Genomic DNA, 16669 nt, shown 5'->3' with positions numbered 1-16669 from the left:
GCACATGTTTTCTTTCCCATTAGAATATAATCTCCTACAAGGTAGGGATTATTTTTGCTTTTTCTTTGTATCCTTAGGACTCAGCATAGTGCAATTAAGTTCACATTGTGAATTATTAATAAATGCTCAATAACTGATTGATGGAACCAGAAGTTTCCCATAGCAGTGAAGATATCTCTCCTATACAACCAGAAGCTCTCCAAGAGTGGGCTATGAAGTCTTTATGATATTGAAGACTAACTGTCTTGCTTGGGGAGGCCTCCCTGCTGTCAAACTCTACTCCCCCATTCCCTTATACTCACCTGTTTGTGTCTTCCTCAGAGCAAACACCCCCAAAACAAACATCCAAGGGATGAAGTGCCTCTTCCTCTTCTCGTTTTTCATCTAGAGGAGTCCACAACCCATTCTTTCTAATATGTGCTGGGCCTTTTTCCTGGTGACCCACACAATGGGTTGCAGTCTCCAAATTCCCTCTTCTTCAGCCCTAAGCCTTCTGTTGAGGGCTGGTTCAAAGCACCAACTTCACAGTCAGAATCAGCAAATGCTTCAGGTCATATTGCTTCTGAAACAGGAAAAACGGCATTGTGGGTGCTAAGAACTTTTCACCCTCTGAGGCCTCACCCTCCATACCCAATTATTCTTCAGTGGGAAATGGAACCCTTATATCCTCCTCTCACACCCATCTGGGCTTGGCCCTGCCCAGACCCTGGTGTCTTGTTACTGTCAACTGTTTTGCTATATACCCAGGCAGAACCTATCTCTGGACTTATGGGAATGAATGACATGTAGGTGTCTGTGGTCAGGACAGGAAGCCTTGTGTTTAAGTCATGATAGCATGTTTCTGGAGGCCCCAGAGTGGGGATGAGCCATTTGTTTTCCTAAGAGCAATAATTTTCCTTGACCTACTTATGTGTCACTTTATCTGAAGGAACAGAACTAGCCATAGTGGTTATGGGTGGAAGTTGTGAGTGAGTGAGCAACACAGAGTTCTTCAATACCAAGAAAAACTGAATAGTATCAGCCTTGACATTCTTGATATAAACAAGACTAGAAGACAAAAGGAGCTGAAGCTGAAGGGAAGAAAGGTTGCCAGGTTCTTGTTGGAAAGGCAAAGAAAGGAATTGGATTTATCATGTGTTTGAAAGCAAAAAAAAAACATTTCACAGTGCAGTTGGTCATTTCATATTGCAGTGCTCATCAATCAACAAATATTTTAAACACACACCGTGGGCCAAAACCACTATTGAACATGTGGTATTTGTAAAAGATGATTATGGAAAGCAATTTGGTTTATTTGCCAACATCTGTTGGAGAGGATAAAGTGCTAATGAAATTCTATGAGCTCACTAGGACTCGTCAAGTAAAATAAACATTTATTTCAACACTTGCTACTTCAGCATATAAGAGGGAATCAGGGAGGATGGCAAGAAATAGGTTGGGAAATAGTACTCAGAAGCAAGAAAAGAGGCTACCAAAGGCGTGTAGATGGCAAAGAATCATATCTATTTCTCATGAATAGTTGCTTCTTGAAAAGTATAAGAAGTCACTGGATACAACTGCAATTTAATATCATAATGTGATGTTGTATCTGAGCTACTTCTAGGTTGTATTCACAGATTGGGTTCTTAGGGATATAGACACTGAACTTTAGGGAACTCTGGGCATCTTCAGTCTAGCATAACTATGACTTATGAGCCCCCACCAGTGAGTTTACTTTTAATGGGCAGACAGTTGACAAAAATAGCTCTAAGCACCAACATTTATTGAAATGGTATAGCAAGAACAGTAGCTCCAAATATCCTTCCTTATTTCCTCTCTAGTCCTCTGGAGTGTACGCCAGTGTATATTCTCTCATAACCACACACAGCTTCTATTAGAAGAGTAGCCACAAAATCAATTATGCTCATAGAAAGGTATACACATAAGGAACACATATGACCTAGGCAGCTCATGTACCTGGCACTGCAAGGCCTAAATGTCATTTTCCCTTATAGTAGTGTCTTCATGCTATTCTTACTGGGTGCTGTGTTGCTACTTGTAGGTTACTCAGTTGGAATTTCAACTCACAAATTTCCTATGGTGTTGCACCTTGACTCATTTGGCTTACTCTTAGGTAGGTGCAATATCTCCTAGTGGGAAAGTTGTTTTGCTATAAGCACAATAACTAATGAGTAGGGGGGAGGGAGGAGAGAAATCCCTTTACCCTCAAAGGCTAGGGATGACTTCCTCTGAAGAACTCATCCTTTTCTCTGCTTCCAGAGGCAATACTCCTCAAAACTATATCTTGCCTCCACTTTTCTGCAGAATTTGTCCCATTTTTTGAAAGGCCATCAGGGTCATGACTGATACTAGCTATTAAATGACAGTCTGCCCTCTAAATCTATCCATTTTGGATTATACAAATTTTGCATATTTTATAAAAGACTAGCAGTCTAGATATGTCTACATTTTGTTTAAGACTTTAACACCTTGTTGTTTCTACTACCTTCCCATTCCTCCTCCCAACCCCCACCTCCAATGCCTCTCTCCGCCTGTGATTCTATTAACTAGTCTGGGAGAAAAATCATTGATTAGGGATGATACGATTAACTTTATTACCTAGTCACAATATTAAAAAATAAAATTGACCACATTTTAACAAGCAGGAAATGACTCATTATTGATGTGAGGGTTATTCCTGAGTCATCTGTTGATGTACAGGCAGATTATTGATCTGTCACAACAAAGATGAATGTAGAAAAAACCTAAAAGAAATAATAAACCTGAAATAGGTATTGTGTTTAATTAAATTAACTTCAGCCTCGGTGAACTATGTAACTGTTGAAATGAAACATGGGAAATAATTGAAGGAATGGACATTCACACAGCTTATTGTCATCTCCCAAAGAAGCTTAGTCAATGTAAATCAATTGCCACAATGACGGTATATTTGAGTATGAGAGTTCCTGGTAATTCTGTTGTCTCTCTGTTAAGAATTTTCCTTTTCATTTTGGTAGTTAGATTTTCTTTTCTTTTTCCTGTTCAGGCTAACTATTAGTTAATTGATTTTGTTAGTATTTTAGAAAATAAAACCTCTTGCTGTTTTTGTTGTCACTTCTATAGTCTTTTTATTCTTAAGTCTCTTTATTTCTCCCATGATTTTCAGGATATATTTTTTTTGGATTAAAGTGTTGATTTTTTTGATTTCCTAGTCTTTTGAAAATTTCATGTTCAGTTTGTTGATATCTATTTCATGAATATAAGTTTTAGTCATGAATCTTTTTGTAAAGATGGTTTTAGCTGTGTGCAATAATAATTATCAATAATTATATACTATGTAGAATATATAATTATATCATGCATAAATATATTTTATATGATATTAATTATTTAGCAACAAATGTTATTTCATAGATATTATCTAATTCCCCCCCTCCCGCAACATCCCTAGGAAATAGATACTATTGTTATCCCCCTTTTACAGATGAGGAAATTGGGTAAGGAAGAGGTTAAGTGACTTGCCCACGGTCATATAGCTAGTAGGCATCTGGGGCAGGATTTGAACTCATGCATTCTGAATCTAGATGCAGAGCTCTATCTACATGCCAGTAGTCTTTCCATTATTATCCTTCTCTTTAATGTAATTATTCATTGCTCCTATGAATTCTTCTTTGACCTCCCCATTACTTGAGGGTGTCATTACCTAGTTTAAATTTAGGTCTTTGTCTTTCATATGTTCCTCATTACAATTTTATTGCATTATTGTCTGCAAAGAATGTATTTACTACTTTTGCCATTTAAAATTTGTCTCCATGGATCAACAAATATTTTTATTAATTGTCTATGCAATGCCAGGCAATGTGAAAGACACTGAAGATACAAAGACAGAAATGAAACAGCATTTGCTTTTAAGGAACTTACATTCCATTGAGGACAACATGGACATATGAGAGTATTACAATAGATACATGCTAAATAAATATGATACTGTTTTAGGAAAAAGGCACTAGAATCTGGAAGATTTCAGGAAAGACTTTATGGGATATTTATGATTTCCTTGTACCATAGTACTTGATCAATTTCTGTGAAGACATTGTTAGAATGCTTAGAAATACACATTGTTTTGAACCTATTATTCAGAAACTACCAGCCAGTCAAATATACATTTTTCCCGACAGTTTCTTTAACTCTATATTTTCTTTCTTATCTGTCTGTTCCATTTATCCAGCTCTTAGAGTGGAGTATTAAAATATCCTACTATTAATGTGTTATCATCAATAAATGCTTCTTATGTAAATCACTTAACTTTGCTTTTGAGAAGTTAGAACTTATGCAATTTGTTGCATATATTTATTGTTATTATTGCTGGTGTTGTCATTGTTATTTTTTGCAGCTGGGTCTCCCTGTCTTACTCCTTCAGGCGGGAAGGACAGTGGTCACTCATGGGCCTAGCCCTGTATTGATAGGCACTAAAGTTTTAACCCAATCCATTTTTCTGACCTTGCCCCTTCTTAGGCATCCTGGTGGCCCTCCACTCCTGGAGCCTCACCACATTATGTACTGGATTTGCTACAGACATCTGATAAGCTGTATCCCTTTGGCTTAGTCATCTTTCAGTCATGTCTGACTCTTCGTGACCCCATTTGTGGTTTTCTTGGCAAAGATACTGGAATGATTTGCCATCTCCTTCTCCAGATCATTTTACAGATGAGGAAATGGAGGTAAATAGGGTTGACTTGCTCAGAGTTACACAGACAATAAATGTCCAGGGTCAGATTTGAACTGAGAAAGAAGAGTCTTTTTGACTCCAGGCTTTGTTCGCTGTGCGACCTAGCCTCCCTACTGAGACTCAGAACTGAACCAAAGTCTTCCACTAGCCTCTACCTGCCACTAGCAGGGATGATAAGTCATGGACTACCATGGCTGGCTGGTGCATATATGTTAAATAATTAAAAAAAATTTCTTGGGGCAGCTAGGTGATGCAGTGGATAGTACATTGGCCCTGGAGTCAGGAGGGCCTGAGTTCAACTCGGCCCTGACACTTACAAGTCACATAACCTTGATTTCCTCAGAAAAAGTTGCCTAATGCCTTTAAGCATACTACAGTGCCTTGTTTTTGTGCTTGGCATGGCATTTATATTATTGCCTTATTGGATAAATAAATTCCTGATTTTTCCTTCACCTTAAACCTAAGATTTTGTTCCACTACCTTGTTTTCATTCTGCATGTATCTATATTTAAAACATTTTTTTCTTTTAAATTTCCCCTTTCACTATGAACTCAGTAACCACTGACAAGCATGAACATTTTGGTATTAAAAAGAACCAAAAAGAGGATCCATAAAAGAAGGAAGGAGGACCTACTTCCATTTCAGTTTGAAATCTCTGATCCCATGACCGTATGAATGTGGAACTTTGAACTATTTGATATGACTTGTTCTTAAGTTCATATTAAATTTAGCTCAGCAATGACAAATTATTGTTTGTATTTGTCCACCTTTGAAGATTTTTTTGCTTTCATCTGTGTATTTTAATGCTTTATTGGTGATCTTTTCTTCTTCCTTTTTTCTAATCTCTACCCATTAACTTGCCCTCCTCTCTTCCACCCTGTCCCCTGTGCCACCCGGTAGAAGTCTTAGCTTGTGTCAAGTAAGCACAGCCAAGCCAAACTATTCACCATGTTAGTCATGTTTTAACATCGATGACCATCACATGCCCAGTAGTTGGTAGCAGATCTCAACATTAGTGTTCTGAAATCATGGTTGCTCAAGGCACCAATCACTTCTGTAGTTTTTCAAAGTTGTTTTCCTTTACATTATTATGATGATTACAGATATAGTTTTCCTTTCTAGGATTTTGTCTCTTGTGAGAACAGAATCTAGCATGGTTGATAGATACAAGAAGTTTTCTTCCTCTCCCTTTCTTTTCAGTTAAAGCCTACTTTGATTTCAAGACTCCAGGCAAATTCATTGATACAAGTGTTTGTTAGGTGGGTTCCATCCCTGTAATGCCTGTATTTTAAAATAGTCCAAAGACCAAGGTCATTTGCTCATATACCATCTTTTTGCCAATTGTTTATTTTCCATCTCTTTTTTTCTCATATGAATCCTTTGCCTTCCATGGGTAGCAATGATAAAGAAATGATCGGTGCTGCCAACGTCTTTTTCAAATCAGTTGACCTTACTTAAAAGCCTACTTTGTCTCAGGCACTGTGTTTAGTGTTGGGAATATGTAGAAGGGCAAAAGACAATCCCTGCTCTCAGGGAGCTCCCAGTTTAATGGGGGGTAAAACATGCAAACAACTATGTATGAACAAGATATATACAGAATAACATGAAGATTACCATGAAGAGAAGGTACTAACAGTAAGGAAGAGCAGGAAAAATCTTCTTGTAGAAGGTAGGATTTAATTGGGACTTGAAGGAAGCCAGGGCAGCCAGGAGGAGGTGATGAGGAAGGAGACGGATCCAGGCATGGGGGAGAGTCAGAGAAAGTGCTCTTAGCAGAGAGATGGTGTGTCTTGTTTGAGGAACAATAAAAAGGTCAGTACCAGTTTCATAGTCTGTACCAACGCTTTCTAGGTTCATGTCAGCAGTATAATCTATGCCTGTGTGAATGATCAGAAGTGTGTAATGGTCACCCAGTTATGCACATGGGCTCAGAAAGTTCAACAATGAGCCACTTTGTTTACTCAGATCAGAGATCCTGGGAAATAATAACCACCAGTGAATAATCTTGTTTGTGAATAGGCTAACATAATCTTAGTCACTCTCATTCACTGCAACATTCTTATAGGACTTCTCTATACTTGCTTCCTATGGAAACATTTCAGTTGTCTACCAACTGAATGAATTATGGCCTATGTCCTACCTCCTTGCCTGTGGTGCTCATGATCTCCCACCAGATGGCAACCTATGTCTTCTTGTGCACATAATCTGGCTGCCATCTGCCACAGATGTTTCAGTTCAGTCACCGTCTGCAAGTGTGTGCATGCATGTGTAAATGTGTGCCTGCATGTGCGTGTCTGTGAGCATGTATGTGGGTATTTATGGATCTATGTCTAGAGAGAATCGGAAAATGTGGAATGCTTTCGGTCTCTGTTTGTCTGGGTCAAAATCCATTCCAAGATCCTGTAACATGATTATGATTAAATTGAGTCTCATGCAGCACATAAAACTTAACCCTTCAGAAGTTGTAACTAAAGCTTCTCTTCTGTAACTCAGAATTTTCTAGTTCAGAGTTTGCCTGCTGGGATTGCTCAGGAAGTCAAATATATTAGTTTTTTAAGTGTGGGAATTCCCTTCATCAACTCAGATAGCTAACCCTTTTATAACATTATGTAAAGGTTTCAACTTAGGGTATGAGAAACTAAGGGGGCATGAGCAATATTATATTACCCTATTGAAACATTTCCCAAATAGTATAATTCTGTGTCACAGTGGATTGGGTGCTGTCGTTGGACTCAGGAAGCTTCAAGTTCAAAGCTGGACTTAGGTACCAGCTGTGTGACCCTAGGCAAGTCACTTGACCAGTCTGCTTCAATTTTCTCATTTATAAAATGGGGTTAATAATAGCACCTACTTGACATGCAATATTCTTGCTGAATACATGCTGGGTCTTTGTGCTAACAGTTTCTTTTTCTGACTCATCACTAATAATATGTTCTACACTTCTATCAGGAATCAAAGTTGGGTTGTCTCATTATAGTTTTGGGGCTCTATTTCCTTTATTTGAAATCAGGACAATACTTGCCCTTCTCCATTTTAAGGGAACTCCTTCCATTCTCTCAAGTTCATTCTGAACTTTAGCACTCTATATAATATTCTTACAGATGGTGTTACATTTTTGTGCTTGTCCTCCTAATGTGTCCTTGCTTTCACCTTCCATACATTCCTCTAGCAAACTCTTTGTTGGTGAGGTCTCTGCATATCTGCATGATCCTCTCAAGGTAGATGTTGGAGGAAGGAACAAAGGAACATTCTGTTGTGGATCTGATTCTCATCATTGCTGGCAATGGTTTTTGACAATTTCCCCTTTTGTTCCTTATTACAGTCACATAATTTTGTGTTTCACTTTAATTCTCAAGAATGTCCATTCCTCCGGGGCTAACCTTTCCTGTAGATTTTTTTCCTTGGGCTTCCTTCTTCTAAAGCCTTTGAAATCTGTCTTTCCTAAATACAGGGGGTGGGTCAGATGGTACCCAAATTTGCTTTCCTTCTTTATTACAAACTCTAGGAAGGATTTGTCACCTGTAAGATACAAAAATAAAAGGCATATTAGTATTATATGAACCATTTTTATATGGCCTCTGAATGCCACAGTATGTGGTTCATCATCATTGAAATCTTAGATCCTTTATCCATTCAACTTACATTTGTTTATGAAGTAGATGCTGATCTACTACTGTGCACCCATCTTTGAGTTAACTCCTGTGGATGATACAAGAGGAGATGAAGAAGAAGCAGCAGCAGCAGGAGCAGAAGCAGAAGCAGAAGAAGAAGAAGAAGAAGAAGAAGAAGGAGGAGGAGGAGGAGGAGGAGGAGGAGGAGGAGGAGGAGGAGGAAGAGGAGGAGGAGGGGAAGGAAAAGGGGAAGGAGAAGAAAGAGAATAAGAAGAAGGAGAAGAAGAAGATGGAGGAGAAGGACAAGAGGTAGTGACTCCCTGCCCTCAAGGAGCTTGTATTATAGTTTGGATAAAAGATCTAACCATCATGAAATGGTTAAAAATATTGATAAATATTAAAATTTGTATGCTGAATATAATTGCTTGGAAAGTGTTGCTTTAAATACCTTGATACACAAAAAGATCAACCTGGATGATGGAAGGAAACTATAGTCATCCCCAAGACATTAGGAGCAGAAGAACTACTTTCAAGAGACATAACTGTCATTGATCTTGTCACACAGAGCCATCATTACCCAAATCCTTTTGACATTGTCTGTACTCAAGAATTTGCCCCCAGTATGATATTTCCCTAAGAATACATAGTAAAGAAAGAGACATAAACATAGAACTAAGAGGAAGTCTGATTAGGAATACCAGAGAATCATAACTGTCAGGAGGATGTCTCATCTTCTTTTCTTTCTGTCTGAGGATAACCTCTCCAAAAGCTGTAGTGTAAGAGGTCAGCCTAGAACACCATTTTAGAGAAAGCAGGGTTAGTTATGACAAAGTCTAGCAGAGGACAGTGAGATTCAGGGATTGTGTGCTGGGGCATTTTCAAGAGGAAGAGTATGGACATTTATGATGAGGCCATCCAGAGGTGAGGACCCTAAGCCAATTGACTTATTACAGTTCTGATGATGGGAAGAGTACTTTCCACTGGTTGGAAGATCACAGAACCAATGGTGTGTTATAGAATGCTACAATAGAACACTAGCTTATAGCCAGTAAGCTGGTGGCAGAGGAAGATATTCCTATACATGGAGAGGATAGTTATTGACCTAGAGTGGCATTTAAAAAGTGGAATAAAGAAAACACTTCCATTTTAGTTGACTTCTTTTGACAGAATAGAGCAAATTATATGGGGGAGGAGGAGAGAGATACATTGCTCATAGAAATTAATTGGAGAAAAAACTAACTTTCCAGCCATTGCTGCCCCCACCCCAGTAAGAGCATTTACAAGATTTCTGTGACTGCTGTCCCCTTTTCTGCTGCAGTCACCACATCCAAACAGGGTGAGGGACCAGCACTTCCCTGAGAAGCGATCTCCTTGTTCCAATGGATTGACCTCAGTAACCACTATGCTATGAGCAAGCAACAGTGAGTTTTGCTTTTGTTTGAAGGCTAACTCTTGATTCCTGTCCTTTGTGCTAACATTTCTATAATGACTATGAAGACTTACCCATTATGTAAAACAAGAGTTCCTTCAGTGCTTCAATGATTATGATATAATGGATACCGGTTCTCTTTGCAATGGCACAGAGTCTAATCCTACAATGCCTTATCAGATAGCCTTTCAGAGTCTGGCTGGCCAAAATATTCATCTCTTTCACCCATCTTTGTGATGAACCTCTCTGGAAGTAGCTTGGCTAACAGCAGATATGGCCCATCACTGGGCCAAACTGGAAGCCTCTAGTTTGGAAGGACTTACATTGTAATGCTCAGCCTTAGAGAACCCAGGGGTGCCTTTATGTAATGATGAAGCTCTGAAATGCTGTATACAAGTGCAGGAGCAGTGTGATATAGTGGAGAGGGAGCTAGCCTCAAAGCTAAGAAGACTTGGGCTCAAGCCCAGCCTCTAAAAAATATTATTTAGTGCCCTTGGATAAGTCAATTAACTTTCCTTGCTCTAAGTCAACTCTCCAAAACCAAAGTTCTTGAGAGAGAGACCCTGAGAGTGTTCTTGTATTGCTGCTTCTGACCACCATCTGATTGCCTGCCCCGTGTGAGTTCTCCATAAAATAGTCTTTTTGGCAAACGTGCAATTTGCATTCAATGTGGCCAGCCTATCGGAGTTGCACTCTCTAAAGCATGGTTTGAATGCTTGGCAGTTCAATTAGAGCAAAGACCTCAGTGTCTTATCCTGCCAGGTGATTTTCAGAATCTTCCTAAAACGGATTAAATGGAAGCGATTCAGTTTCTTGTCATGGCGCTGGTAGACTGTTCATGTTTCACAGGCATACAACAATGAGGTCAGCACAAAAACTCTGTAGGCCTTCAGTTTGGTAGTTAGTCTAATACCTCTTCTCTCCCATACTTTTCTTTGAAACCTCTCAAAAACTGAGCTAGCTCTGGCAATGCATGTGTGAACCTCGTTGTCAGTGTGTACATACCTGGAAAGTACACTACCAAGGTAAGTGAACTTGTCCACAGCATTCAAAACTTTTCCATTTGTTGTAACTGATGGTTCCATGTATGAATGGTGTGGTGGTGGCTGATGGAGAACCTGTGTTTCCTTGGTGTTAATTAGGCCAAAATTATTACAGGTAACAGAGAATAGATCCATACTTTGTTGCATCTCAGCTTCAGCTGCATAGAGTGCACAATCATCTGCAAACAGAAAATCAAGTACCAACACTCCCTCCTCTTTGTTTTTGGCTTGTAGCCTTTTCAAATTGAAGGACTTACCATCAGTATGGTAGCTGACATTGTACGCTGTGTTCATCTTCACTGAAAGCATTTGACAACATGGCTGAAAACATCATGCTAAAAAGTATGAGAGCAAACATACAGTCCTGTATCATTCCATTGCTGACTGGGAAGGCACAAGAGTATTGTCCATTATCCAGAACCCGGGCAAACATGCCATCATGAAATTGATGTACAATATTGATGAACTTCTCCAGGCAACCAAATTTTGACATAGTTTTCCATAAGCCCCCAAGACTAACAGTATCAAAGACTTGCTCAGATCTACCAACATTGTGTACAGACCTCTGTTCTGCTTCTGGCATTTCTCCTGGAGTTTTGGGGCAGGAAAGACCATATATACAGTTCCTCGGCCCTTTCTGAAGCCACACTGGTTCTCAGGTAGATGACCATCTTCCAGGTGAAGGATCAGCCTATTAAGGAGGACTCTAGCAAGAATCTTGCCAGCAATGACTAAGAGAGAGATCCTTCTGTGATTGTCGCAGGGCTATAAATTCCCTTAACCTTTATAGAGATGAACAATGGAGGCATCCTTGAACTCCTGAGGGATAGCCTCCTCTTGCCATATAACCTGGAAAATTTCTATCAGTTTTTGTATGAGCAATGATCCCCCTACCTTGCAAATGTCAGCTGGAATAGAATCAGCACCAGGTGCTTTGCTACATGAAAAGAGCCAAATGGCACTCAAAACCTCTTTTTCAGTTGGAAATTTAGCTAAGGAGGGATTGACTTCAACCTGAAGTAAATGGTCAGTGGCCTCAGCATTCATTGATAGGTCTGTTGAGCAGACTATGGAAGTGTTCAGCCCATCTCTCTAGGATCATGTCCTTATCACTAATCAATGTGGCTTCATCAGCACTGAGTAGTTGTGATGCACCATAGGTTTTTGGTCCATAAATAGCTCTCAGGGAAGCATAAAAGTGCTTTGGATTGTTACTGTCAGCATAAAACTGAATTTCATCTGCTTTCTTACTGAGCTAGGAGTTCTGCATCTCTCTAAACTTTGCTTCTACTTTACTTCTGACAGAATTAAATGCTGCCTTCTTAGACATGGATGAACTATCCTACTGGTAAATCCTGTGAAGTATTCATTTTTCATATAGCAGCTTCTGAATTTTCCTGTCATTTTCATCAAACCAGTCTTGGTGTTTGAGTATTCTTTTTTTTTTTTTTTAAATTGGTATTTTATTCATCACAACAGCATTTGAAAAATACCTACATTTGAAAATAATTTGAAATTTTACATTTGAAAAATAATATATATATGTAAAACAAATTACTCAGGCTACAGGAGGTATGTTTGATTATATAATAATAATTCTATATCTCTTTAACGTTTGTAAAGTGTGTTACATATATTATCTCATTTGATACAACCTCTGTGTTGTTCTTCAGTCATTTCAATGAGTCAGACTCTCTGTGACCCCATTTGGAGTTTTCTTGGCAGAGATACTGGAGTGGTTTGCCATTTCCTCCTCCAGTTCATTTTACAGATGAGGAAACTGAGGCAAACAGGGTGAAATAACTTGCCCAGGGTCACCCAGCTGCTAAGTGTCTGAGGCCAGATTTGAATTCAGTACTCCAGAATGGGTACTCTCTCCATTGCACCACCTAGCTGCCCCAATAATTGTTATACATTGTTGTAAAGGGACCACAATTGTTATAGAGAACCATTGGCCTTGATGAACTTGAAGCCCCTCCCTGTTCTCTTGAAAGTGCTTTCCTTTTCTGACCTTGTATGGTTTTAAGCTTAACCACTCCTGCCTTCAGTTCTGGCCATCTCTCCTTTACCATCTCCCAAAGTGAGGGGAGACGTCATTCCCCTCACTTGGTTCCACACCAAAACATCCATGAGGGTTACTCCATCTGGTGCAGCCTTCTCCTTTTACAGAGGAGAAAACTAAGTCTTCCAGACTTGGGGATGGGACTGGCCCTGGTTCCCAGCATTCCCCTGTAGCGGGCCTGGGACTGAACTGGACTCTCCTGATTCCCAGGCTAGGCTCTCAGCCCTAACAATTCTCAGTTCATTTACTTGTTTCTTTTCTTTTTTAATGTACACATTGTCATTGACCTACGTTTCCCCACTGTGGTATCAAGTTGAATTTAGACAGTGTTTGAGTATTCTGTCCCAGATGAGCAAATGCAGTGCTGTACACCAAATCTCTGAAAGCTGCCCACTCCTTTTCTGCTTCACTGTTGCCAGCTGCGTGTTGGCTCAATTTTCCCTCCAAGTTAGCAACAAACTGTTCACACTCAGAGAAGAACTCTAATCTGTTGACATTAATTCTTCTGGTAGTCATTTTGCCTTGGGAGCAGCACTTTTGATGAATGCAAATATTTAGCTTGGAAAGGATAAGTCTACAATCGGTCCAGCACTCTGCACCACACATTGCCTTTGACACTATCACTTCATGTCTGTCTCTTCTTACAATCACAGAGTCTATTAGATGCCAATGTTTGCTGGGAGGGTGTATCCATGAAGTTTTATTGCATTTAGGTAAATGGAAATGATGAGGTCACGTGATGCACAAGTTTTCAGCAATAAATGACCATTGCTACTGCTGTTTCCAACTCCATTCCTCCCTAGGACTCCCTGCTAAGTCTGGCAGTCTGAGCCTACTCTACCATTGAAGTCACCCAGAATTATAAACTTTCCCCCTTTTGGCACATTGATGATGAGTCTCTAGATCTCCATATAATTTTTCTTTGACCTCATCAGGACTTGTCATGGTGGGAGCATAGGCACTGATGATGGTGGCATGACATTTTCCTGTGAATGGAAATCACATTGTCATGAACCTGTCATTCAGTCCTTTTGGCAGGCATACCAGCTTGCTGACTAGATGAGTTTTGATTGCAAATCCTACATCTTCACTGCAGCCACTCTAGAAAAATGTTTATCCAGCTAAGACTCCAGTAAGATGACCTTCATTTGCCAACCTTGTTTTACTCAGGGCTGCTATTTGAATGTGATATCTGTTGAGTTCTCTTGCAACAAGAGTAATTTTTCTTTCAGGTCTACTGAATTTTGTGTTGTCTATAATTGTGCTCACATTCCATGTGCCGATGTTGAGTGGAATCATCTTTGCAGATCTTTTTGTACATTTTTTTGTGTTCCCACCATGGAGTGGGATTCCCAGCCCGCTGTGGTGATCAGGCCAGAGTTGGGTAAGCAGACAATTTCTAGAGCACCTTTTCCTCAAACCAGGAGATGAGCAGTGTGATTCTTAACTGGTTTCTCAGACACCTAGGACACTGCCAAGTTCCCCTGCTACTTCCAGTGAGAAATGATCCTATGGCCTGGGCTGCCTGTGTGCAGGCTTGTGACTATAGCTCCCAGTGTATCTGCACCTGCTGCTTCATCACTTGCCTGTTGCCACAGGACTTTGAGGTATAATAGTAAAATGGTATGGGTGGTGTCTTTTGATTCATGCATAAATTGGGTTAAAGTGAGGCAGAGTTGCATGAAGTGGTCAGCCTCACTCTCTCCTCCAGAGTCATCATATTCCAGTGGCAGGAGAGTGTCAAGATGACTGACAATGGCTGAGAATGCAGTGGATGACCTTGGTGTCTTCAGTGTCTAACCAAGCTCTAAGTTCTCCACATCGCCTACTTCAGCTGCCTTCATGGCCAATGAAATAAATTGCTGTCATCTGCCCATTCCACCAGGGGAAGTCTTTTTTTTTTTTTTTACTGAGTACTTTTATTCTGCACATAGAAGCCACTAAGGATTTGGTCTGTGGGCTCGTCGGGGCTGCATCACAAGTACATGGCTCCACACATCAACACCAGGATTGGGAGTGAGAACAGGTCAATCTATCCCAAGATATCACAAGATGATATCACAAGATGATAAAGGGTCTTTTGACAGAGAACCAGATGATCAGGCAGTCTCTGGTATAAGATAGTTCTAATGAAGCAATGAGAACACCACAGAAATGTTGAAGGGAGAGGGAAGTTAAGCAGCAGACACCCCTGCCCCCCAAACAAGACTGATCTAGTACTTGGTGCTACCCATTCTTAGGACAGGAGCAGACTTCTATAGAGGTGACTGATGCCTGTGAGCTCTTAGGCCTCTTAGCCACAGAGCTTACTTGGCCCAAGGGTTTCTGAAGTTCCTTCCAGCAAATTTAGCCTTGCTGTCCAGCTCTTCCTCAGTTCTGAGAAGTTGGTTATACTTGGCCAGGTGCTCAAATTGGCAGGGGGCACCAGTCTTGATCTGCCCAGTACAGAGACCCACCACAGGTCTGCAGTGAAGGTATCTTCAGTCTCCTTAGAATGATGGGAAACTGTTACTCCCCAACCATTGGATTGGGCCAGCTTGTATGCCTGGAGAGATTCAGTCATGAAGCCAATCTGGTTCACTTTGAGCAGGAGGCAATTGCAGGCCTTCTTGTTCATATCCTTTTCAATTCACTTGGAACTGGTCACTGTGAGATCATCTCCTACCACCTGGATGCCGGCAGTAGCAGTTAAATTTTTCCAAGTTTCCCAATCATCCTGGTCAAAATGATCTTCAATAGACACCACTGAATAATCCTTGATGAAACTCTTGTAGAGGTCCCCAAGCTCAGAATGGGAGATGCATCTGCTGGAATCATCAGGAGACCTGAGGTCCAAGTCATATTTCCCAGATCTGAAGAATTCAGAAGCAGCACATCCATGCCAATTACCACCTTATCAGCATAGCCAGCCTTACCAACAGCATTCTTCAGCAGGTCCAGAGCTTCTTTATTCTCCAGGATGTTAGGAGCAAAGCCACCCTCATCCTCTACATTGGTGGTGTCTTGTTCATATTTCTGCTTGATCACACTCCTCAGGTTGTGGTAGACCTCAGCTCCAATGTACATGGCCTCCTTAAAGTTTGCTGCTCCAACAGGGAGGATCATGAACTCCTGCATAGCCAAATTGTTACCAGCATGGGAGCCACCATTGACCACGTTGAAGGCTGGAACTGGCAGGATGACTTCATTGTGGCCTGCAAGGTCAGCAATATGACGGTACAGGGAAACACCTTTCTCAGCAGCTCTGGCCTTACAAACAGTCAGAGACACTCCCAAAATGGAATTTGCACCAAATTTAGATTTATTCTCAGTGCCATCCATCTCTATCATCAGTTTGTCGATCTTCTCCTGCTCCACAATATTTAATTTCTTGCTAATCAGGGTAGGGGCAATAGTTTTACTGATGTGCTCTACTGCTTTTGAGACACCTTTCCCCATGTAGTGGGTCTTATCATTGTCTTGGAGCTCCAGGGCTTCATGGATACCAGCAGAAGCACCACTGGGCACAGGAGCTCAGAAATGACCTTTTTCAGTGTAGAGATCAACTTGTATAGCAGGGTTTCCATGAGAGTCAAAGATCTCTCTTGCCTGGATCTTGTAAATAGACATGTTGAGTTTCTGAATAGGGCTTTCTCCACTGGGCTCAGAGAACAGAGGCCGGGGATGGGGCAAAGTCTTCACTTGCTTGGGATAGACACCCTCATAAGTCACCAATGGTTTTGAGACCCTTGATTACCCTCAACCTGGTTTGGCCTGCCTACCAAAACAGATTACTGGAGTGTGGCGCCTGAGCATGCTGCAGCTACTAGGAGCCAC

The 16669-nt window shown here is 40.6% G+C and overlaps 1 pseudogene; it reads right to left on the bottom strand.

The window, feature by feature from the left end:
• Window positions 1-15159: 15159 nt before the first annotated feature.
• Window positions 15160-16462, bottom strand: LOC140528717 (alpha-enolase pseudogene; annotated as a pseudogene).
• Between the last annotated feature and the right edge of the window lie 207 nt (window positions 16463-16669).

The sequence above is a fragment of the Notamacropus eugenii genome, chromosome 1, assembly GCF_028372415.1.
Source record: "Notamacropus eugenii isolate mMacEug1 chromosome 1, mMacEug1.pri_v2, whole genome shotgun sequence".
Classification (NCBI taxonomy): Eukaryota; Metazoa; Chordata; class Mammalia; order Diprotodontia; family Macropodidae; genus Notamacropus; species Notamacropus eugenii.
Note: the sequence above shows the minus strand (reverse complement) of the source record. Positions and strands in the feature narration are given on the sequence as shown.